We start from the raw sequence: 24,665 nt of genomic DNA, 5'->3' as shown, positions 1-24,665 counted from the left end.
TTTATATAGACAATAAAATATGTACTTACATGTACATTAATCTTTCCTCATGTTGTTTGTCTAGTCATTTGACAAATAATTTTTTTAAATTATAGTGATTTAGCATTACAGTTTAGCAAATAGTTTGAATCTATTGTTACCAGAATAAGTATTAATAATTTATAAAAGTTCTAAAAATAATGAAATTTACAAAATATTCTTCAAATGATCATTACAGAGATTTAGAAGAGGATCCATGTATCTGATTCAACTTAAACTCTTTTCTTCCTTCTACATGTTCAATTTTAACAGATTTCTTGATTTATGAACACATTTTATCATTTTATCAATATGGAAAAGCATCTCCAGTTCAAAGAACTGCAATAATTTTTGCAATTTTATGCAACTTGCTTAGACGTGGACTATATTTTTGAAAAAAAAAATCTAAGAAAATAGGCTAAGCCTTAAAAAATAAAATCACAATATACCTCAAGAGCTAATTTTTTTCCAGTTTTTACTGGAAATTTTCCAATTTTTACTTTCATGTGGTCCCCACTCTCCACTTTTTTCTACCTCTCACTGCTAGAATATTCTGAAACTCTTGCCTTTCATCATTCAAAGATCTTCTCTTTCCACCAGTTGTCCCAAAAATCTTTTACCAGCTAAGGGAAAGTGAGGTATTGACTTATTTCTTCAATCTACTTCTCAACTCAGATAAACAAACCATATTCTCTTGCATGACTAAAGCCATGAGCAAAACCTGCATATAAGAAAGTATGCTTACTGAAACATAACGGGTGTTTTGTGATTTGTCTTTTTGCAAGCCTGTATGTTTCAAGGTTATATTAATTATTTCATTGTATTTTTAGGGTCAAAATAGAGTACAGTTTACCATTATCTTATGATTTCCTTGTGAATTTCAGTGCTTAGTAATTTTTGATAAATATAAAAATATATGTGCACAAAATGATCTTTAAGGTGCATTCTCCATGTAATCCTCAATTGGAAAACAAAGTATTGTAATTTTTTATTGATCTAGTTAAGTTCAAACACATGCATGCCTTGCAAGAGTGTATTTTTCATTTCAGTCAACATATTTGAATGTCGCCATCTGCAGAATTCTGAGATATAACAGAAACTAAATAAAAAAGGACCACTGTGATTCCTGCCCTCAAGGAACTTTCCCTCTCTTTCAATAAGGAAGTTTTTTGGAATCAGGGTATAGCCATTCAGAATTACTTCATGTAAACAGCCATTAGAAGAAGCCCAACATTCATCATGTATGAATAATGAAATTTCTTGGAAAGAGTTTCCTTCAGTCTCTAATAATTAAATCTGCTTTGTCAAGACAGTTACAGAGGATGTCTACAGCATATCTGATAGTCACTCTAGTCCCACCTTAAGTATCTGCATGTTTATTTCATTCACATAATTTTTTGCAACTATATGTGTTTCTGGCATTAAGAAAAGTTTGGGTTTTTAGTTTATTGATTTTTAATTGTTTTAAATTTGTAACTTTTTATACCCTGATACACATGTATATGATATTCAATTCAACATCAATTCAATTTATAAGCAAAAACAAAAGATGTTTTAATAAGAAATAAGAAAATCAGGTAGATTATTAGAGAGAAAACTCTGAAAGTAACAGAAAGATCTAAGAAAGCTGTGAATTCAAGAATTGTTTTTCAAGACATTATTAACTCATGCAATTGATTGATGGCTATTTTGTACAATGTTTTTTGGGAAAAGCAAAAAGAAAGTTGCATACTATAACAAATATCCTCAGAAATTAATACTTTACTTGTCACTGTTATTTGTCATCATGCTTTCAACTAAAGAGAAAAATCTCAAGTTAACACCTTCCCAAATAACACCTTTCAAAATAGTTTTGACTCAGAAACTACCCCCATAACAAAAGCAATAAAATTCAACAAGTTGGAGGAGGGAAAAATAATGAACTGATATTTTTCTAATTTTAAAAGGTTTTTTCCCTTACAATGAGTTCTCTCTTTGAAATTTCTACATGTACATTGCACATGTACATTTAAAGTTATACATCCACCTATTTCAAGCTTTTGCATGGATTTGTCTGTACTGGGGACTGGCCACTATGTGTGAAGTCTAAGGGGACTGCTCCATGTTAATGAGAAACCAAGGAATTCCTCTAGCAACATCCGCATAAGTGTGAATCACATAATTTAAAACTGCCTCTGGGCAGCTTTAACTGACATTACTTGTTCAAAATTTTAGGTCTCCTTTCTTTTAAAAAGGATAATTCAATGAGAGATAGAAAGAGATTGGGAGGGGGTAGGAAGGGGGAGAGAGAGAGAGAGAAAGAAAGAAAGAAAGAAAGAAAGAAAGAAAGAAAGAAAGAAAGAAAGAAAGAAAGAAAGAAAAGAAAGAAAGAAAGAAAGAAAGAAAGAAAGAAAAGAAAGAAAGAAAGAAAGAAAGAAAGAAAGAAAGAAAGAAAGAAAGAAAGAAAGAAAGAAAGGAGGGAGGGAGGAGGGAGGGAGGGAGGAAGGAAGGAAAGAAGGAAGGAAGGAAAGAAGGAAGGAAGGAAGGAAGGAAGGAAGGAAGGAAGGAAGGAAGGAAGGAAGGAAGGAAGGAAGGAAGGAAGAAGGAAGGAAGGAGGGAGGGAGGGAGGGAGGGAAGGAAGGAAGGAAGGAAGGAAGGAAGAGAGGGAAGGAAGGAAGGAAGAGAGGGAGGGAGGAAGGGAGTTAGGGAGGGAGGGAGGGAAGGAAGGAGAAAAGGAGGGAGAGGAGAGACAGACAGACAGAATTTTGTATCAAATTCCTTGTATCAACTAAAGACTAGGAACACTACTACACTACTACACAAGAGATGTGCAAGGAATAACGTGGATAGAATGAGAATCCTAGAATCCTGCTTCTACTTCAGGGAAACAATGTAAAAACTCAGGTGCAGCCAAGTACAGCTAAATTTGAGAATGAATCCTTTTATAATTACAAAACTGAAATCCCTGGGCAAATACTACATATATTCCACAGTAACATTTAACCAAATTTTCTTCAATACTTAAATTCAGTTTGAAGATCAGTTTGAATACTGAACAAAGACCCAAATTATTATTTTTATCATATTATAAAGGTTTTTTACCCCTGTCCAGTTACAAAAAAAATCATTACATATTTTATTGCTATATAGAAAGGCTATCCAAAAATGAATTTTTCAGTTTCACTAAAGAAAGCTTAAACCCAAAACTACAGTTTGAAATGAAAGTGAAAGTGTGAATGGAATAAAATGAAATCAAACAAAAAATTGAAAGCAAAGTCAATTCAAAAGATATATTTTAATATATTTAATGGTCTGACCTTTGGTTAAAAGCCATGTTAAACTTACTTCATGATATGATCTTTATAATTTTAGCTCAGATCTAGATAAAAATGAATATCAGTTTGCATAATTCAAAATACAAAATCTGATTTCATAAAGGAACTAATTTGGAATGAACTTTGAACAAAAAAAAAAAAGAAGAAGAAGAATTTTAGCTGTACTACCTTCATTTTCCTGTCCCCAGGAACTTGAATAATGACTTAGGTTCATCAAGAAAATGATTTAATTGAAAAAAATCCATGTATTGGTTTTACAAAGATCTGCAATGTTGAAATTAGAATAGAACTACAAATAGTAGATTTTTAAGGTCCTACACATATTTCCTTCTTTAGCCAGCCATTGAAAAACCTTTTTGAATGGTCTAGTCTTTCCAGTTCTTACAGGAAAAATAATGTGGCATCTCAATCTGATCAACTTTGAAAATGAGATGCTTAACTTTCATTAATAATTATTAGCATTATTGGTTTAAAATTATTTATTTTTATTTTTATTTTTATTGCAATATCAATTTCTGAACAAGAAAAAATTACATATACATGTACATATATAGAGAGAGATATATTCCAAATAGTAACTAAAATTGTAAACTGCAAGTTTTAGATAAGGTAATAGAAATGGAGTTTGACATATTTCTAATCTCAATACAGATATCACCATTTCAATTCTATGTGTATTATTTCTCTTGTTATTAAAACTAGTTTTGGCAAAATAGAGCAGTGTGTATATTTCTGTTCTTATGAGCAAGGAGGTATGAAGGAGAAAAACTTGCATTTTCTTTCTGACTTAGGCTGCCCAACAAAAACAATATTAGCTTCTGGAAAGCATATCTGTCTGGAGCTGTCAGAAGCTACCAAATCCAAGACTCTAGTCTGATTAACTCATTGATAAGCTATGCAAAGAACTATTCCGGAATCCTAAAAAATCAAGTCAACCTAATTTTCAAAAATAGTTCAAAGAAGAAGGAAAATGTAAAATTGGTTAAAATATCAAACATCTTTATTTCATCCTCAAAATTAAATGTCAAATTATAAATAATACCATTCCTTATCACCAAAACCTGATTTCTTCAACATGCTTGGTCTGCTTTCTAAAGTAAAATATTCTTGAAAATTGACTTTTATCTCCAAATAATAAAATAAAATCCTATTTCTCCTGAAGTAAATAACCAATACAAAATGATGCAGAATTCAGGCTTGGCACTGAATCCTGTATTTCAACAAACTAAAATATATTTTTTTATGAAAAGTACATCTCCACAGCTTTTTTTAATAAATAAGGTGTGTCTATTCAGGGACAGGATGGCTGTTTCACCTTTTCAATCAATCACACCTTATTCCTTAGCCACAAGATAGAACACGATTTTAACAAAGAACCTAGGAATAACCTGCTTTTAATGAAAAACTAGATGCTAGAGAATTCCCTAAAAGGTTATATTTTTGTATTTTCCTTTTTTAAAATACATACATCCTAGAAAAGAGCTCAAAATAAATATCATGCTCCAAATCCTGAGATCCAAAACCTGCCATCCAAACTTTTATTACCATGTTCTCCCTGCCTCCATTTTCTTCAATACCTTTATTGTCTTTATTTCTTCATAATAAAGTTGGGTGCTAATGCATTGGATACTAACGAAATCAAATAACTCAGAGAAAAGTCATTCTGGGGCAATTTATGTCTGAACCCTAAGAAAAATGTATAGAAGTCTTGTGTGATTAAAAGCTGTAGACATTTACTTATCGATAATAAATATGGCCAAAATAAAAATGGATTTTGACATTTGAAGCTACCACTGACTTGTCATATTTTAGCTCCTCTTTGTTATCCTTAAGCCCATTTGGTTTATTTTTCTAAACCTTCTAGAGACAAAGCAGCATCCACATATTCCTGCACTCTAGCTTAAGTGTAAGAATATTTTTAAGGGAAGATAGACAAGCTTTAAGAAAGACAAGCATAATCAGAAAAATAACTTTATTTTATTTTCTCAATAAAGAATAAATGGTAGATGACTGTGAGGGGGGAAAACTATTCCCACAGATAGCTTAATTTGAAGATAAATATTATTCTGTAACCAGTTCTCCAGTTCACAAAATCTCAATGTTCACATGAGAGATTTTTAAATTTAGAGAATTTAGCATAAATAACAATATTTATTTTGTAGCACTAGTTGTGTGATAGAAAAAAATAAGTTTATAAAGTTATGCAGTTTATGAATTTCTATATCTACTTGCTTCTCTTAATTACTAAGAATGCCAAACTGCACATGCAGCAAATACATCTACTCATTTTGAGCTTTAAAAATGTAATTAATACCTAGGTTATTAAAAATATATGGTTATAAGGTTCTTATGAGGTCTCCTGGTTTTGAAATGTGGCATATTATTCAGGCTTGGTTCTTTGATGTATGTTTTCCCCTGAATCCATGCTCCAACAATTCTGTCATACAGAGAACCGAAAATTAAGTTATTCTCACCAGCGATACTCCCCCACAAAGAATCTATCAAACCACAGATATAAACCTCAGAACAATCCCCGCCAGGTTTCTCATGCAAATGCTGCAGAAAAACTTACAAGAGCACTTTAAGATATTGAGAACCCTTCAATACAACCCAGTATAATAACTTTTACTTGCTAATTTCTATGGGTCAGTTGCAAAGGAATAGACCTGTCAATCAGTTTCAGATGTAGCAGAATTTGTCTGTCTACAAACAGGGATACTTTGTCGTTGCCATAGAGACTAATCCTCCACTTTCCTTCTGTTGACACAGCTAGTCACAGTCTAAACTACCTGATCACACTTTTAATAGGCAGCTGACTAGAGTACTATAAAATGCTCAAATCAAGTTTGCAACACTTGATGCATCCACTATTGCCTTTATTACCATTATCATTATTATTATTATAAACCTTGCTGTATAAGAAATATTCCATCTATTTCTTTCCTCAAGCTGGCTATATAGAAATATAACCTTGTTAACTCTTGCTTTATTCAACTTTTCAGATAATTATGGAATCCCAACAGAATATATGGTAGAGGAATATGAATTAAAACATGTTTTACATCAGACAGAACTCTTTTTCAAAACATTAATTGGTTTAATTAGAACAAAAATAAATTGTTCACCTATTCTCATCTCTTAATAGACAGTATACTTTTCCTTGTTTCTTTATCACTATTTAGATGCATGCTACTCTACAAATTGAGATATAGATGTTTCGTTTTGAAATGGCTTTAAATCATCTACCAAAACACATGAAATTTAGACGCCACAAAAGTGGCAAATGAGCTTCAAGGTGTTCAAAGCTCAGATTTCATCTGAATGTGGGAATTGTTCTTGCTTTCAAAATCCACCTTTTTCTTTAAACTATAAAATAGAAGCTAAGTTCTCTTTAAGATTATATCTTTATAAACTTGCAAGATTTTTGGTTATCATGTTGGTTAGAAATAGGTATTTTACAATATGTTACTCATATCTTTACAAGGAAGATACAGTATTTTTTTATATCAATGAGATGTTTTCATTTTCAGACATTAACAAATGCATGCTCAGTAAAGGGATATGTTGCCAACATCTTTAGTTTATTATTATTATTATTATTATTATTATTATTATTATTATCATTATTCTCCTTTCCTTCCAGGCCAACTGATCTCAAAAATTGTAAAATATTACTTTTAATTTTGTGTACTACCATCTTTGAATACAGACTTCTTTTCAAAAAATCTCCTCTTACCAAAAATAAAGATCCTACTTAGGACTGCTTTACAAAATGATGACTTCTCAATATATTTTATAAAAAGTTTGCTGTGACTCCTTCAGTTTAAAAAGGAAAATGGATGTGTATCATTAATTACGTCAGTGGAAATCATAAATCATCACTGAGTGCTGCAATTAATTATTTGTTAGTCATGTGAAGAAAACTGACAGGCACAAGATAAATCCACAGAACCTTCAGACCAGAGTGACATGAGAGGGAAAAATGGGGAAGAAAAAAAAACAACCAAATCAAGAGGAATTTATAAATAAATGTACACATCATCTGTTTCTGTAAACCTCATTGAAATATATAATGTCTACTTTTAGCATTGCCACTATCTTTATTAAAAGTCCACTAGCATTTCCATTACACATAATAAGTGTCAAGCATTTTATTAATTCACATCACACTGGTACTGAGGAAAACACAGATTCTCAGCCCAGATGCAATTTTTTTTTAGAACAACTGCTAGAAATGGTAAATCACGTGTTCAGTTTAGAAAACTAAAAACTTTGACTTCCAGCTGTTTTCCTGTACATTATATAGTTTAAACTAATGTTTTTCTTAAAAAATAAAAACAACCTGTTGATATCTTTTTTCTTCCTTTTAATTTAAAAGTGACCTCAGGGAATGGGAATCACTTTGTTACTTCTCAGAAGTCTGATTTAACTTAGTTTGGATTTCACCCAAATCCATGTGTGTAGACACACATTCAGCATACAAAATGCACCTGTGGCAAATTTCATTGATTGCAGATTAGCTTTACCTTCATAAAACCCCTTCATTACATCCTTCCTGATTGGATATTCTATTTTCACCATCTGTACCACTCTACCCAATGATCTTAGAAACAAGCCTTTATACCAGGAATAAAATATAATATTGAACCTTCAAATAAGAAAGAAAATTATTATAGAAAGTTATAAGAAAAAAATTTATCATAAAAGCAAGACATTTTTATTAGAATTCTTAGATTTCAAGAACCAGGATAATCTGATTTAAAATCACCTATTCTAGCAACTTCATTAGTAGATCAGGGAAGTGAAGCTAAGTCACACAGCTAGTACCCAGCAAAGCAGGAACAAAAAAAAAAAAAATCAGTAAATTGTAATATAGTGTTCTTACCATTATTACTATGCTTTAGAGTAGGGTTTCTTAAACTTTTTCCACTTGTGACCCCTTTTTGCAATAAAAAATTTACATGACCCCAGGTATCTATGTATATAAAATAAATATACAAATGAAATATTTATTAATAATAAATCATAAGCTTGCAACTGCCACATTAAGTTATAAGACCCCATATAGGGTCACAACCCACAGTTTAAGAGACTGGGCTTTAGAATATGAGAATACCGAGGATTCAAAATCTTCTTAATTTTATAAATCATTTACTGTGTAACTTTGAAAATTGAATCTTTTCAAATAAAAGTTATACTTTTACTAAAAGTGATACTTTTTTCATCTTTCTAGAAAATTATTATAATTTCATCATATTTATATAGCACTTCTTAGGTTTTCAAAATATATTCTCATATGTTCCTAGGCTTTTTTTTTCATTTTACATTATAATAATCAATACAATCAGTATTGATGGAAAAATGAAATAAATGATTTAAAATGTTATGAGAATAAAGTAATTAAAATAAATATTTCAAAAAATATTAGATAATAGAGGCCCAAAAAGTCATGAGTTTCTTTTCATAAACTTTTAGACTGAAAGTTGGAACAAACTTTAAAGATCATTATTTCATTATATAATAAATGATTTATTAGATTATAAATTCTTTGAGGGCAGGGCCTAGTCGTTTCACTCTTTTTTTAGTCCCTAGCACTTAGCACAGTGACTGGCACATAGTAAGCACTTATTAAATGCTTATTTATTGATTAATTGATTGATAAAAATGTTGCAGGGGGCAAGTGATATTTCCAAGGCCAACTAAGTAATGAAATAAAGGAAAGACTCAAGCACAATTCTTTAGACTCCAAATATGGTACTTCTGCCACTGCATTCAAACTTTCCTAATTTATGTTGTTTGATAAATGTAGACCTTTCTGGTTCCATATTAATTTATCTATGTAATAATATTAAGGCAAAAGGGGAAGATAAAGAAACAAGCATTTATATATTACCTACTATGTGCCAGGCACACTCCTGTTTTCCAAAAGTTATGTCACAATAACTGGAAGGTATTATGGTCTCCATTTTACAGTTGAGGAAACTGAAGCAGACATGTTAAGTGACTCACATAGTTACTAGTTTCTATGGCTAAATTTAAACTGAGGTCTTTGTGATTCCAGGTCCAACAATCTTCCACTATCCCACCAAGCTCCTTCTATAACATAGCAAAACATTAAATTCCTACTGTTTATTAGTATCCTTGATGAATATAGCCATTGGGTGTGCATGACACTTGACTTAGTGTTTTACTGGGCATTACAAAGCAGTTAGGTATTACTTATTGAACAAAGGAACCTCATAACCAAGAGGGAGAAACAGAGCCACACAGAGGTCCCTGTGACCACATAGAGGCTCACATTTAGCCAGAGGTCCAAAAAATGGAAATATCTTTTAATTGTGTTTAGAGGAACTTGACTCCTTAAAGAAATTAACCTGGATGAGTGGGGAAAAAAGTCAATAGGAAAAATAGCTCTGGAACTTCTGGCAATCATTTTTTAGTAAAGAATCTTTTGAATCAGAAACCTAGAAATAGAAAGGACCACAGGGCATGTTTAGTCCAAATCCTTTTTATACAGACAATAATTGAGATCCAGAAAAGTTATATTTCTTGGCCAACATCACATGGATTTAGTAAGAGTCAAAGGTAGGATTTTATATTAAGCCTACTAACTCCAGTGAGAAAGACCTCATTCCACTCTATTCCAATTATATAATAACTCTATTGATCAATAAAAGGAGGAGGGAATTGCTACCTAGTAGTATTTATGGTACCCAGGGGAGAAAAAGGATTACCTATAGTGGAGGTGACTAAATTGGTAATGTACTACATTGAAGGACAATGGTCATGTTGATCATGACACTTCTTGATTCTCAAGACTCTACTTCTAATCCTTACTCTACTTCTAATCCTTAATACACACACACACACACACACACACACACACACACACACACACACACACATATATACACACATATATACACACATATATATATACATATACATATTATATAAATATAATATGTATATGTATATATATATATATATATTTTTTTAACCATGCCACAGAAATCTACTCACCTCATAAATTACTGGACTTCTCACACTGGAAATGCATTCTATCCCTAGGGAACCTGCCTCTGATTAGCTGTTTCCTCCATTTTAAAGAAAGCTCCAAAGCCAAACATGGCTTCTTTCTCCAGACTTTATCATACTACCTTGCAAGTTTCTCTCCCTCCCCATAACTTCTATAAATCCTTCTTTTCAGCTTCCTTTTATTGCTTCCATTAAAATGTAAGTACCTTTAAGTATCTCATATGTATCTAAATATAGGATAAAGTTATCAAGTAAATTCTTTTTTTCTTTTCTTTTCTTCCCCCTCCCCAATCATAGAAATAGCTACCATTAGACACAAACAGAGAAAGAGAGAGAAAGATATATATATGTATGTATGTTTGTATGTGTATATAGATATAGATATATTGAATATATCTGTATATTGTGTATATATGTATGTGTGTTATCAGTTCTTTCTCTGGATTTTCATACATTTGTATTACAAGTGCTTCCTTAGTACAATATCCAGTATATTGTAAGTGCCTAACAAAAGCTTTTTGATTTGACTTGACTATGTATGTATCTTTCCATTTTCCCTTTCCTTCAGCTTAACCATAGAAGAAAGGAAGTAGGAGGGTTAGAGCTCTTTGAATATACTGGTAGGTTAATTATAATTCAAAGCAAATTACCTAGTTATGTATTTCATGCTGTGGCTTTTGTAGAGTGGTTAATGAAGCAGGTAGGTTAATGGCAATTAAATCAAACTGTTTATCAACTTGAAGAATTATAGCTAAATGGAATTGAAGATTGTGTCAAGCCACAACTGAAGTCAATTGTGATTAATGCTAAAAATCATCTATTTTTCCCAGGTATTTTAAATTTTGGGGATTTTGCTTGGTATTGTTTTTGATTTTTCTCTGAATTATACTTTTTTTTATTCCCTTCTTATGATTATTTAATATATTTACTTGTTTTAATAAAGAGCTTTGTGTGGTGTGTGTGTGTGTGTGTGTGTGTGTGTGTGTGTGTGTGTGTGTGTTTAAAGACACCTAGTTGTATCAAACGCTCTCTTGCTTATCTCTGCCTAGGAATAAATGTAAGACCAGGACAATTTGCATTATTCCAAATTTACTGTAGCACTAACCAGGTAACTATTGAAAATTTAGGACTAGAGCCTGGTCAGAATTATAACTATAGAAAGCAAATAACTCTAATGGGAGAGCAGAAATTGCAGCTTCCAACTTCGATTTTTTAATATCATGACAGACACCAAAATTATATAAATACTGTGCATTACATATTAATAACCTCAACCTACTACCTGAAAGTGTTTTTTTAAAAATACTAAATATGTATGTAATAGATAAATATTGTAAGAACTTTTATCTCATTATTTTTTTAAATCAAAACCGTGCAAAACACAATTCTGACTTCTTTCAAAGTGAAAGATTTAGTTGTACAGATTTGTACATATTTGATTTTCAAGATAAGTTTCTAACAAAGTGGCACATTGCTCATTTTCTTGGATTAGCTTTAACTATCTAACTTTTATCTTTAAAAGTAATTATGCATCAAATGCTGAATAAACCTAGCGGAACCACAACATAAAGTAGAGAGAATCAGAGGTAAAAACCATATGAATAAGTACCAAAGAATTTGAATCCTTAAAGCATTGATTCAGCTCCCTCTTCTCCTAGCCTACATACTTTCCACCTATATGTAAACTTTTCTCTGGCAACCATCTTGAGATTTCCCCATCTCCCCACTGCAGATTCTACCAGCACATGCCAGAATCCTATACATAATTCTTCCTCACAATAAGCAGCAAGTACTGATTCTATCCAACCTAGTGAGGAGGAAAAGGAAGACTGAAAACATTATTCTTTCTAAATAATCCATTCCTATGTTAGGGATGCTTTTAAGGTTGTAGGGACTACTGTTGAAAAAACATTTTCCACTGCCCCCCTCACCCCCAATCCTCAAAAAAAAAAAAAATGACAGACACCCTAAGCATGAGAAAAAAAAGAGGAAAACCAAGGGAGGAAAAACAGTCTGGATTATTATATGTGACTATTCAGGAACTGAAACCTTGATGGGAACAATCTTGTCTCCTCAGAGGGAATTTGGAGCAGGGATATATCACCAATGAACAGGTTATACATAATAGGTAAAAAAAGTGAATGATGAAGTAATACTAAAAAATCTGAACTAAAGATCTCAAGAGGAAAAAAAAATAACTCAATAAAAGCCCAGAATACAGGTTTGATAAATATTTATTAAGCTCCTATTATGGGTCAGACACTATGCAAGACACTGGGGATAAAGAAAGAGACAAACATTAGTCCCAACCCTGAAGGAGCTTACAATTTAATGGGGAAGACAATACGCAAACAAATATAGAAAGAGAGCAAGCTATATACAGGATAAATAGGAAATAATTAAGAGGGGTTAAGGAAGGTTTCCTGTGGAAGGTGGGATTTTATTTGGAACTTAAAGGGAGGTCAGTAGTCAGAGTGGAGGAGAAAGAGCATTCCAGGTAAAAGGGACACAAAGAGAGAACTCCTAAAGTTGAGAGGAGTGTTTTTTTTTTTTGTTTTTTGTTTTTTGTTTTTTTTTGTGGACCAACCAAGAAGCCAGTGGCTCTGAATCAGAGTATATGGCAGGGAGTGAGATAAAAGACTGGAAAGATATTAGATAGTTTGGATATGAAGAACTTTGAATGGTAAACAGAGCATTTTGTATTTATTCCTAGAAACAATTAGAAGCCCCTGGAAGTAGAAGGGTGACATGATCAGACATGAGTTTTAGGAAAATTATTTTAATGGCAGAATGAAGAATAGATTGCAGTGGGAAGAGATTTGAGGTAGGTTGACTGACCAGCAAGCTAATACAATAATCAAGCCATGAAATGATGAAGGCCTGACTGGAGTAATGGCAGTATCAGAGAAGGGAAGGGGTCATATTGGAAAGATGTTATAAAGCTGGAATGGACAGGCTTTGGCAAGAACTCAGATCCAATGGAATAAGAGATAGTAAGGAATGATGACTTTTATGTTATGATCTTAAGGAACTGGAAGGATGACATTGTTCTTTACAATAATAGGAAGGTAGGAGATGGGGCATAGTGTAGAGAGAGAAGAGGACTCAGGACAGAACTTTGAGGGGCACCTATCAGAAAACATAATCTAAAGAAAGATCCAACAGAGGAGACAGAGAAAAAGTGGTCAGGTAGGAGAAAAAGTAGGAGAGAGTTGTGTTCCCCACCCCCCACCCCACCCCACCGCCAAAAAAAAAGAAAAACAAGAAAGAGAGAGTGATCAGAAGTGTCAAGGGCTATATAGTGGTCAAGGAAAATAAGTATGGAGAAAAGATTATTGGATTTGACAACTGAGAAAAAAATCATTAGTAAATTTGGAGAAAGTAGTATTGGTAGAATGTTAAGGTCAGAAGCCAGATTGTAAGGAATTAAGAAGAGATTGAGAGGAGAAAAAATGAAGGCATCTGTTGTGAATGACCTTTTCTAGAAGTTTAACTACAAAACATAGGAAAAAATAGGTTGATAATTAGCATGGATAAAAGAATCAAGTTAGGGTTTGTTGTTTTTATTTCAGAATAGGAGAGATATGAGTATTTTGGTAGGTAATAGGAAATGAAACATAGACAGGAAGAGATTGAAAATAAGTGAAAGAATGGGAATGGCAAGAAAAGGTAATTTACTGGAGATGGAATGGAATGGAATTGCTTACACAAATAGTGAAGGTAGCCATGGTAAGAAATAAGACCATTTTAACATGTGAGGCTGGGATGAAGGAGGAGAAAATCACAGAAGGCACCTAAGTGAGAGAATAAGAATAAGAAAAAGGAAAAAGAGGAAATTCACAATGAATAGTTTCCATGTTTTGCAAAAATTAGCACAAAGTTGTCCTTTGAGAAAGCATGGTGAATGGAAAACATCAGTAATATGAGGAAGATAAATGGTTTGGAAGACCTTCTGCAAAGAGTAGATTAGTGATTTAATATGGGAGGTATAATAGTATTGCCTAGCAGAAGGGAGGGCCCAGTTAAGGTTATATAATATAAATTTATAGTAGACTCAGAATAATTTGTTATTTTTCTCCATCTTCATTAAGCAGTATATGTGTAGATGCAAAGATAATAAATAATGGGAGTGATAAAATGTTGAGGATTAGCTGGGCATATTTGGTGATATGATAAGGATGCCAGGGATTCAAGAGAAGACAACAATCTAGAGGTGGATTGGTTCTCCAAAGAATGAAAGTAGAGAAAAGAGGAGAGAAGGGCTAGTACAAGGAATATGAACTGAAAGAGAATTGAAGAGTTAAAGTATTGATGGCCATGGGAAGATTGAAGAGTACAGTTGTGTAGGGGAAAGCAAAGGGAGAAATGAAAGGCAAAAGATTATGGTCAGATACACAGGTTTCAGAATTATTGATATGGAAGTGGTGGGACATTTGTGAAGTGAAGCAAGATTCAGAGTGTGGATGATCAATTCTGATGGGTGTGGCTCTCCAACAATGAAATGATTCAGGCCAATTCCAATGATCTTGTGATAAAGAGAGCCATCTGCATCTAGAGAGAGGGCTATGGGGACTGAGTGTGTACCACAACAATAGCATTATCACTCTTTTTTGTTGTTGTTTGCTTGCATTTTGTTTTCTTTCTCATTTTTTTCTTTTTGATCTGATTTTTTCACATAGCAGGATAATTATAGAAATATATAGAGAATAGAAGAATTGCACATGTTTAACATATATAGGATTACTTGCTAGCTAGAGAAGGGGGTGAGGGGAAAGGGAAGGGGAAAAAAATGGAACACAAGATTTTGCAAGAGTTAATGTTGAAAATTATCTATGCACATGTCTTGAAAATAAAAGGTTTTAATTAAAAAAGATTGAGGGTATGTCCCTCTTTGTGTGTGGCTGAAGTGGGGTGAAGGACTAGTCCCTAGAAGGTGAGCAGGTTGAAGAACTTAGTGCTTAGAATATTTGAAGGAAAATCAATTTAAAAATTAACATTCATTAATAATATTAGTTTATAGTTTTCTTTATTTTTTATATTTTCCTATAAAAATTATATCTATTTCATAAAATAAATTTGATAATTTTAAATTTAATTTAATTTAATTTAAATTTAAGTTTCAAAATAGATTATATTATATATTCCTCTGTAAGTCCATTTATACTACCCTACCTCACTGTCCACCCTTACGATGTTTCTTAGAAGTAGTTCCATTCCCTGTGCCATTTGACAAAAGCAAATTGTTTATCAAAAGAAATGAAAGCCTCCTTCATAGTTGAATTTATAGACTCATTTTTGTCAGAATCATTTGTATTCCTCCAACCCAATTTCTCACCTCCAAAAATCAGAATTTGGGAGATGAGAGCATTTGTAAATTTCTGTTGTTTTTCTGGGAAATATTAAGACAAGGCTCTCTAAATATGGACTTTTTAAGCTAGAAGAATCCTAGCCCATTATGGTGAAATCCACAGAGCTTAAGTGATTTGACCAACATCAAAGTATTGAAGCCAAGACTAGAACCCTGATCTCCTCTCAGGAAGTTCTGAAGACAGGATTGCTATCATGCCAGCAGTTAGAAAGGGAAGACAGGGTAATGGAAATTTGCTGCTTAAATGTTGCCTATAGGATTCAATCAACACTTTAGAAACTTGTGGAATATTTTCTATTTAAAAGTTCGAAAGCATTCTGTTCCAAAAATTTATAGGCTCCTAAAAATGAACTGTTGATGCCATTGGACTCAGAATGATTTTAAAATGCCAAGTTCTACCATGTTCTTAATATCACAATTTTTTTTTCAGTGATTAAGCTAGTCCCTGAGAGACCTTTGGAAGTTAAAATCACACCCCTTCCAAAGATAGTTTGCATAGAGGAAAAAAGAACCTTTAAAAAAAATAACCTTAAACCATTTGTACAAAGTTCAGATCTTTTTGAACCTCTGTTCAAATTCTCATGTATTTAATGTAATATCTTGGATTATATTGATGGAAATACTGCATCTAGTTCTGGGTCCACATCTTAGGAAGGACATTATTGAGCTCACAGAACAACCAAGATTGTCAAGAGACTTGAAACCATGCCATGAAGGAATCATGTGAAAGAACTGCAAATTCTTGGTTTTGAGGAAAGCTAGAGGGTAGAAGGAATTGTGAGTTGTCTTCATGTGCTTGTGGAACTATAATGTGTAAAAGAGATCAGAATTTTCTGCTTAATGATTCCTGAGGGCAAAACTAGGAAGAACCAAGTGGGGAAGTTACAAGAGGCTGGTTTATAAGGCAATATAAAGAAAAACTCTCAACCATGAGAAAAATTCAAAAAGAGAATGGGCTTCTCACCACTGAAAGGTTTTTAAGCAGAAATCAGATGACCACCCTTCAAGAATATAGAAGAGGGATTATTGTTTCATGGGGGAGTGGGTGAGATAAATTTGGGGTTCTGATTCTATGCCAGTGTTGCCTTCTAAGTTCTGCTCAAAATTCATTTTCTATTTAATCTCCCGTAACTGATACTTCCTTTATTTTGTATTCCTTCAGTCTTTTTTGTCTTCAGTTTTTTTCTATAACTATGTGGGTGCCTCCCTGCTTGTTACTTTGGAAGCCTTTTGAACAGATGCTGTATCTCAGAAACCTCCTATAATAATGTCTAGCCCAGTCTTCAAGAAACAGTAAGTTGGTGCTCAATTAATATCACTGACTGACATGAATAATTACTGCTTAAAATGATTTGCACAATTATGTAGCATTTTAGGGCTTACAAAATCCTTCTATATCCTTTAAGGAAGGTGGCATAAGTAATATCTCCCTTTGCAGAGTAAGAAATGAAGGATAAGACACTTTTCCAGTGACAAGAACTAGGAAATATAGAAGGCAATATCTGAGTCTATATCTTCCTGGATCCAAATTTAGAGCATCTTTCACGTCACCTTGTGATATTCTTAGCCAATTACCTTTAAGCTTTCCAAATATCAAGTACACTACATCTGAAGGAAGCATGTTTCTTTATTTCTTAACAATAAAGATAAAAAAGTGAAATGAGCAGAACTAGAATACTATACCCAGCAAATATATAACAGTAAAATTGTCATGATGATCAACTAGGAAAGCATTAGTGATTTTGATCAATAAAATGATCTAGGACAACTTTAAGTGACATATGATTTTTTAAAAAGCTATCCACCTCCAGAGAGAAAACTGATCTCAAAATGCAGATTGAATATATTTTTTAAATTTTTCATTATTTTCTGCATTTTTGTAACATAGCCAATATGGAAATACATATAATTAATATGTTGTTCGCCTTGTGTAGAGAGCTGAAACTCTTGAGTCATTGCACTGAGGTTGGTTCAAGCATTTAGGGCTAATTACTGATTGGACAATACTCTATGGGCATGTGCTTGGAAAATGGTCCTCCTCACTATCCTGCGCTGGCTCAATGATTGGTATATACAGAGGATTCTAGGAGGGAGAAGATGTCCTGACTCCGGCCGATTCTGGGGTGTCCTGGGTGCTAGTGGGCCATCATGGCCTTATAAATGGAGAGAACTAAAGAGGGGAAGAGTCATTATTTTAAATCAATGTTAAAAATAAATAATGATTTTATTTTTAACAAACAAAGCTAAGAGTTTTTTAATCTGATAATCAAAAAGCACTGTACTTTGAGATGAAGTCTATAATATCCATAAAATGAGCACTTGATCATCCAAATTATTATACATGTACCTGACATATCAAAAAGCAAGTAAAATGGGAGCTGTGCTATAGAAAATAAATCATAACCCAAGGTCAAAACAGAGCACCCAGATAACACAGTGGATGGTGCCAGCCTTAGACTTAGGAAGGTCTGAGTTCAAATCCAGCCTCCAACACTTACTGTGTAACCCTGAATAATTTTAATTCTGTTTGCCTCAATTTCCTAATCTGTAAAATTAAATGGAGAAAGATATGATAAACCATTCCAGCATCTCTGTGAAGAAACCCCCAAATGAGGTCACAAGGAGTCAGACACAACTAAAATCACTCAACAGCAAAAAGACCAAAATGTCAAATCCAGTTAGTATTCTGCTTCTTCTGGTAAACCATAGGAGAGTTTTAGTAAGTCACCTTCAGATCATATATGTTTCATGATTGAGAGTTTCCTAAATGATTGTTGAATTAGAAGATTCTAGAACAAAATCCAGAAGGTTAACATATTGCTATTAGAACAGTCATCAGGAAGTGTTATAGAGGACTAATAGTTATTCCTGGTCAGAAATAAACTACACATCACTGTTAATTAGACATTTCACATTTCTCCTCTTTTCCCTGAGCATGTCAAATCAAACAACCAAGTCTGATCTCTTTTCAGTAATCTCTGTTTCTCTCTGTCTCTCTGTATCTATCTCTGTCTCAGTCACTATCTCTCTTTCTCTCCCTGTCTCTGTCTCTGTTTCTCTCTGTGTCTCTCTCTCTCTGTCTTTCTCTCTCTCTCTGTCTCTGTTTCTCTCTGTCTCTGTCTCTCTCTTTCTCTCTCTCTCTCTCTCTCTCTCTCTCTTCTCTCTCTCTCTCTCTCTCCTCTCTCTCTCTCTCTTCTCTCTCTTTCTCTCTCTCTGTCTCTCTCTCTCTTTCTCTCTTTCTCTCTTTCTCCATGTGGGTCTCCCCTAACATTATTACTACAGAGAAGGATCATCCTTTTCTACCCCTCACTGAATTAACATCTTCACATCTAGAGAAATATATTCAAGAGATATGCCAACTGAAAGCTTCATCATCTTTTTCAATAGATAGACCTTTATATAAGAATTAATTTGATATGATTAACATTTAGTCAACATGATGATAATTTCTAAGTTATCAGTAGAGGAAAGATCTCTTCTTACTGTACCACTTCTTCCCTAAATGGAAAAAGCTGTAAATGTGGAATGAATGAATGAACAAAAAAGCATTTATTACGTTCTTACTATTGGTCAGTTAGTTGGCAATTTGTGGTACAATAGACAGAGTGCTAGGGTTGGAGTCAGAAAGTCTCATATCCCTAAGTTCAAATCTGGCTATAGATCACTACTAGCCATTTGTTCCTGGACAATTCATTTAATCTTTGTTTGCCTTGGAGGTAGTTAGGTTGCTCCATGGATAGAGCAATAGTCTAGAATCAGGAAGATCTGAATTCAAATCTGGCCAGATTCATTCACTAGCTAAATTACCCTGAACAAGTCATCTGTTTACCTATTTATCTAAATGTCCTCATCTATAAAATAATCTAGAGAAATAAATTTATTATCTTTTGCAAAAAAAAAAATCCCAAATGAAGTTATGATTAAAATGACTAAATAAATATTCCAAGTATATATAAAATCTGGTGATATAAATAGAAAAGAAAAGTAGTCTTAAACCTCAAAGAGCTCACATTGTAAGCAAGAAAAAGAAAGAAAACACATATAGAGGTTTCAGCTGTAAGTTAGATAAAAAGGTGTGGTGATGCTAAAAGTTCAACTGTAGAACAATTGTCATTGTTTTGTGCCTTAAGATGCACTTGGAACGACAAATGGCAAGGTCTGGGGAGCCTAAGGGTGGCAGGACATATGGTAAGGTCCTCTCATCTTTCTGGCTGGATGCTGACTTCAAACCCATTTCCAATAGGAAAAGACCCACAGTCCCTGAATTATCAGAATTATTGAATGGGTAGGAAGATTAAAGAGATTGTTTGAAGGAGGAGGCTGTGTAAAGAAAGACAATGACAGAGTTCCAGAGGCAAAGACAAGGTAGTGGACTAAAGATAGGGTCTCCCGTGAGCTCCCCTCCAAATACCTTTAAATAATGACTCTAAACAAATCCTAGAGTGGAAGAACTAACAAAAAGATAATGAAACAATTTTCTAGCTAATTTAGAAGGTAAGCAGGAAAGGTAAACAGCTGCTGCTGCTTCTGGAGCTTTCAGTCCACAGAGAGTAAAAGGGTCAAACAAGTGGTCAGAAGATTTCAAGGTTCTCTTTGTTAACACTGAGGGAGGACTCTGAGGCATTCCTGGGTGGCAGTCCCAAGGCAAAGAAGAACATTAGCAGACCAGAGTTTGCAACCACAGTTGATCATGAGCCCTCCTCACAGTTCCAGGGCAGAAAAGTCTCTCACAGATCAGAGCACAGGTCAGGAAAATAGTAAACACTTCACCTTAGATCATATCACCTTGGAAGAACTGCAAACTTACAGGTCTCCTAGAAGCATCTCTGAAAACAGCTATACAAAATCCCTGAAGCTTGGGAAAATATGCCCTCTATCCTGGAACAAGAGTCCTATTTTAAGAAAAATTTTAAAAATCAAATAATAGGCTGGGTAAATGAGGAGGGGAAAAAAAACAGAAAAAAAATTCTGACCATAGAAAGTTACTATAGTGACAAGGAAGATCAAAACATGTACTAATAAGGCAACAAAATCAGAGTTCCTATATCTAAAACTTCCAAGAAAAATATGAATTGATTTCAAGTCATGGAAGAGCTCAAAAAGGATTTTGAAAATTCAGTAAGACAGGAAGGGGAAACATTAAGAAGAGAAATGAGAGTGATGCAAGAAAATTATGGGAAAAAAGTCAATAACTTAGTAAAGGAGACATATATACTCACAGAAAAAAATAATATTGAAGAAAATAACACCTTAAAAAACAGACCATGCCAAATTGTAAAGGAAGTACAAAAAACCAATGAGGAGAAGCAGAATTGGCCAAATAGAAAGAGAGCACAAAAATTCACTGTAGGAAAAAAAGAACTTAAAAATTAGAATTGGCCAAATGCAAAAGGATGTACAAAAGTTCATGGAAAAAAACATTATTCCTTAAAAGTTAGAATTGAGCAAATAAAAGCTAATAACTTTATGAAAAATCAAGAAATAATATAACAAAATCAAAAGAATGAAAAAGATAGAAACAATATGAAATATCTCATTGGGGAAACAACTGACCTGGAGAGATAATTTAAAAATTATTGTATTACCTGAAAGAGAATGAAACTCTAAGAAAAAAGGCCTAGAAATCATCTTTCAAGAAATTATCAAGAAAAACTCTCCTAATATTCTAAAACAGGAGGATAAGATAGAAATTGAAAAAAAAATCACCTTTTGAAAGAAATCCCAAAACAAAAATGCCCAAGAATTATAGATAAATTCCAGAGTTCCCAAATTAAAGAGGAAATATTCCAAGTAGACAGAAACAATTCAAGTATTATGGAACCACAATATTTAGCAGCTTCTACCTTAAAAGATCAGGGGTCTTAGGCTATGACATTCCAGAGAACAAAGGAGTTAGGATTACAATCAATCTACAATTAATCAGCAAAACTAAGTATAATCTTTCAAGGGAAAATGGGAATTCAATGAAACAGAGAACTTTCTTTATGAAAAGACCAGAACTGAATAGAAAATTTAACTTTCAAATACAAGACTCAAGAGAACAAAAAGGAAAAGGAAATCGTATAGGATTTAATAAGGTTAAACTATTTACATGCCTAGATGGGAAGATGATACTTTTACTCATAAGAACTTATATATACCTTTCAACTTAGGCCAGTTAGAAGGAGTATATATATATATATATATATATATATATAGAGAGAGAGAGAGAGAGAGAGAGAGAGAGAGAGAGAGAGAGAGAGAGAGAGTATATACAGGTGAATATGAAGGGATGAAATCTTTTTTTAAAAAAAATTAAGGGATGAGAGTTGAATATACTAAGAGAAAGGGAAAGGGAAAAGTATAAGGGGGCAAAGTATCTCACACAAAAGATACAAGAAAAAGCTTTTACAGTGGAGGAGAAGAATGGGGAGTGAGCAGGAGTGGATGAACCTTACTCTCATTAGAATCGTTTCAAAGAGGGACTAACATACATACTCAATTGGGCATAAAACTCTAATTTACCCAATGGCAAAGTAAGAAGAGGAGAGAATAAGAAAAAAAGAGTATATGTGACAAAAGGAAGGGAAGATTGGGAAATATTTAAGGAGGCACAGGTTGAAATGAGAGAGGGAATAAAATAATAGAATAAATGGAAAGGGGGGAAATAAGATGGAGGGAAATATAGTTAGCAATAATAATTGTGGGGAATAATTACAATTTTCTCAGATAAAGATCTCATTTCTTAAATAGATAACATTCTCCAACTGATAAATGTCAAAAGATACAAATAGTTTTCACATGAAGTGATCAAAAATAGCTGTAGTCATATGAAAAAATATTCTAACTCACTATTGATTAGAGAAATGAAAAACAAAACAATTTTAAAGTACTACCTCACCTATAAGTTTGGTTAATAGAACAGGAAAAGTAAAATAACAAATGGTGGAAAGGATGTGAGAAAAATGAGACATGAATTTACTACTGGTGGAACTGTGAATTGATTCATTCCACAGGACAATTTGGAACTATGTTCAAAGTGCTCTAAAACCATGCATAGCCTTTGACTTAGCAATATCACTATTAAGTTGTAGTAACTACTAGATCTGTATCCCAAAGAGATAAAAATGAAAAGGAAAAAATCTGTGTATACAAAAATACTTATAGCAGCTCTTTTCTGGGGGCAAATGGAAATTGAGGGGGATGTCCATCAATTGTGGAATGGCTGAACAAATTGTGAAATGTGATTATGATGGAATATTATTGTGCTATGAGAAATGATAAACAGAATGCTCTCAAAAAAAACTTAAAAACTTACATAAGCTGATACAAAGTAAAATGTGGTATATACAAAGTAATAGCAATATTGTAAGATGGTAGCTATGAATGATTTAGTTCTCTTCAACACAATTCCAAAGACAACTCAGAAGGTTTATGATGAAAAAGTTCAGAGAAAGAACTGAGAGTGTCTAAAAACAGACTGAAGGACACTTGTTTTTACTTTATTTTTCTTGAGTTTTTTTTTTTTGCTCTATGTTTTCTTTCTCAGCATGAGTATTATGTAAATGTTTTTCATGACTACACACGTATAACCTGTGTCAAATTGCTTGCCTTCTCAATGGGCCCAGGGAAGGAAGGGCTGTGGAGGAAAAAAAAGAAAAATCTTGGAACTCAAAGGTTTAATAATGAAGGTTCAAAATTGTTTTTACATGTAACTAGGGGAAAATAAAATATTAAATATTTTTTTTAAAAAAAGAAATTAAAAAAGAGGAAGACATCCCCTTCCACCTGATTCCTGCTGGGCCCACCAAATGGAATCTAGGCATGATGCTAGGCTGCTACATATTATAGCATGTGCAAAGAATGTGCACTTTGGTATTAGCAAAAATACGGTGGGGCTGCTGGTAAAACAGGCTAATATAAATAGTTGTCTCTATTCAAGTCAAATTCAGAAAAAAGAGGACAGGAAAGTATGTGTTCCAAGGTGTTGGGGAAACTGAAGGAGGGAAGAAATCAAAAGAGGGAGAAGATAAGGTAAAGTTCCTGGGCTCTGTGTAACACAATGAAAACACATTCTCATTACCTACATTTGTTGCTGATTATTCTGGAATGTATTCAGAGGTTGTGGGGCGGAGATGGAGGGGAGTGCAGATGTGTTTATAGACTTAAGGATAGAATCTAATTGAGCTCCCCTGGGCTTGTCTTCTTGCATTCAAGAGTCCCCCTGTGTTTATTCTAATGCAATTTTAGTCTGAGACTTTTTATAAATGTCTGAGGTCCACACTGAAATTTAATATGAAAAACAGACAAGAGGGAGGAAGTCAGCATGAGAACCATGGAACTGAATAAAAAATGAAATTAGAAAACTATTTAATGAAGTGAAAAACTAGCATGATGTTTGTCTATGGGGAGGTTTGAAGGGCAATACTAATAATCCTTTTTTTTCCTAATGTTTTATGATACACAAAGCACTTTCTTCCCAACACATCTGCAAGGTAGAACATATAAGTGTTATTAGCTTCTTTTTACAGATGCAGCAACTGAGGATCCCACAGGTCAAATGATGTGCCTTCATCAAGTCTGAGAGTCAAAGTTCAAACTGACATTTTTGACTGCAGGTCTAATATTTCTTCCATGATGCTGTGCAAAGTAGCTCACTGTGTTCAGAGTGAGCAAAATTTCCAATACTTCTACCAACTCAATTTCTGGTGACAGGAGTAGGATAAGAATAAATGTTTATGCAAACAATGGGCTTCCTTAATAGTTATTGTTCTTTGTTCTCAAAGAGAACCAAAATGGCATCACTATGTTAGTCAAGTTACAGAGTATCCAACTGTGGTGGCTGATCAAACAAATGCAAGCTAGGAATGTTCTACTACAGTTCAGACTTAAATAGTCCCTATGCACATTTGGGATAGATTGTTTAACTGTGCATCTTCCATTTCTTG

The 24,665-nt window shown here is 33.3% G+C and overlaps 1 long non-coding RNA gene across 2 annotated transcripts in view; it reads left to right on the top strand.

The window, feature by feature from the left end:
• The window catches only part of LOC127551649 (uncharacterized), a 92,724-nt gene extending 68,289 nt beyond the window's left edge, over positions 1-24,435 (top strand). For both annotated transcript variants that reach the window (XR_007951152.1, XR_007951148.1), the window contains exons 5-6: positions 10,939-10,990; positions 24,249-24,435. This is a non-coding gene — a long non-coding RNA (uncharacterized LOC127551649). The remainder of the gene's footprint in view (positions 1-10,938; positions 10,991-24,248) is intronic.
• Positions 24,436-24,665: the final 230 nt, after the last annotated feature.

Source organism: Antechinus flavipes, chromosome 1, assembly GCF_016432865.1.
Source record: "Antechinus flavipes isolate AdamAnt ecotype Samford, QLD, Australia chromosome 1, AdamAnt_v2, whole genome shotgun sequence".
Lineage (NCBI taxonomy): Eukaryota > Metazoa > Chordata > Mammalia > Dasyuromorphia > Dasyuridae > Antechinus > Antechinus flavipes.
The sequence above is the reverse complement of the archived record's forward strand: the minus strand, read 5'-3'. Positions and strand labels throughout refer to the sequence as shown.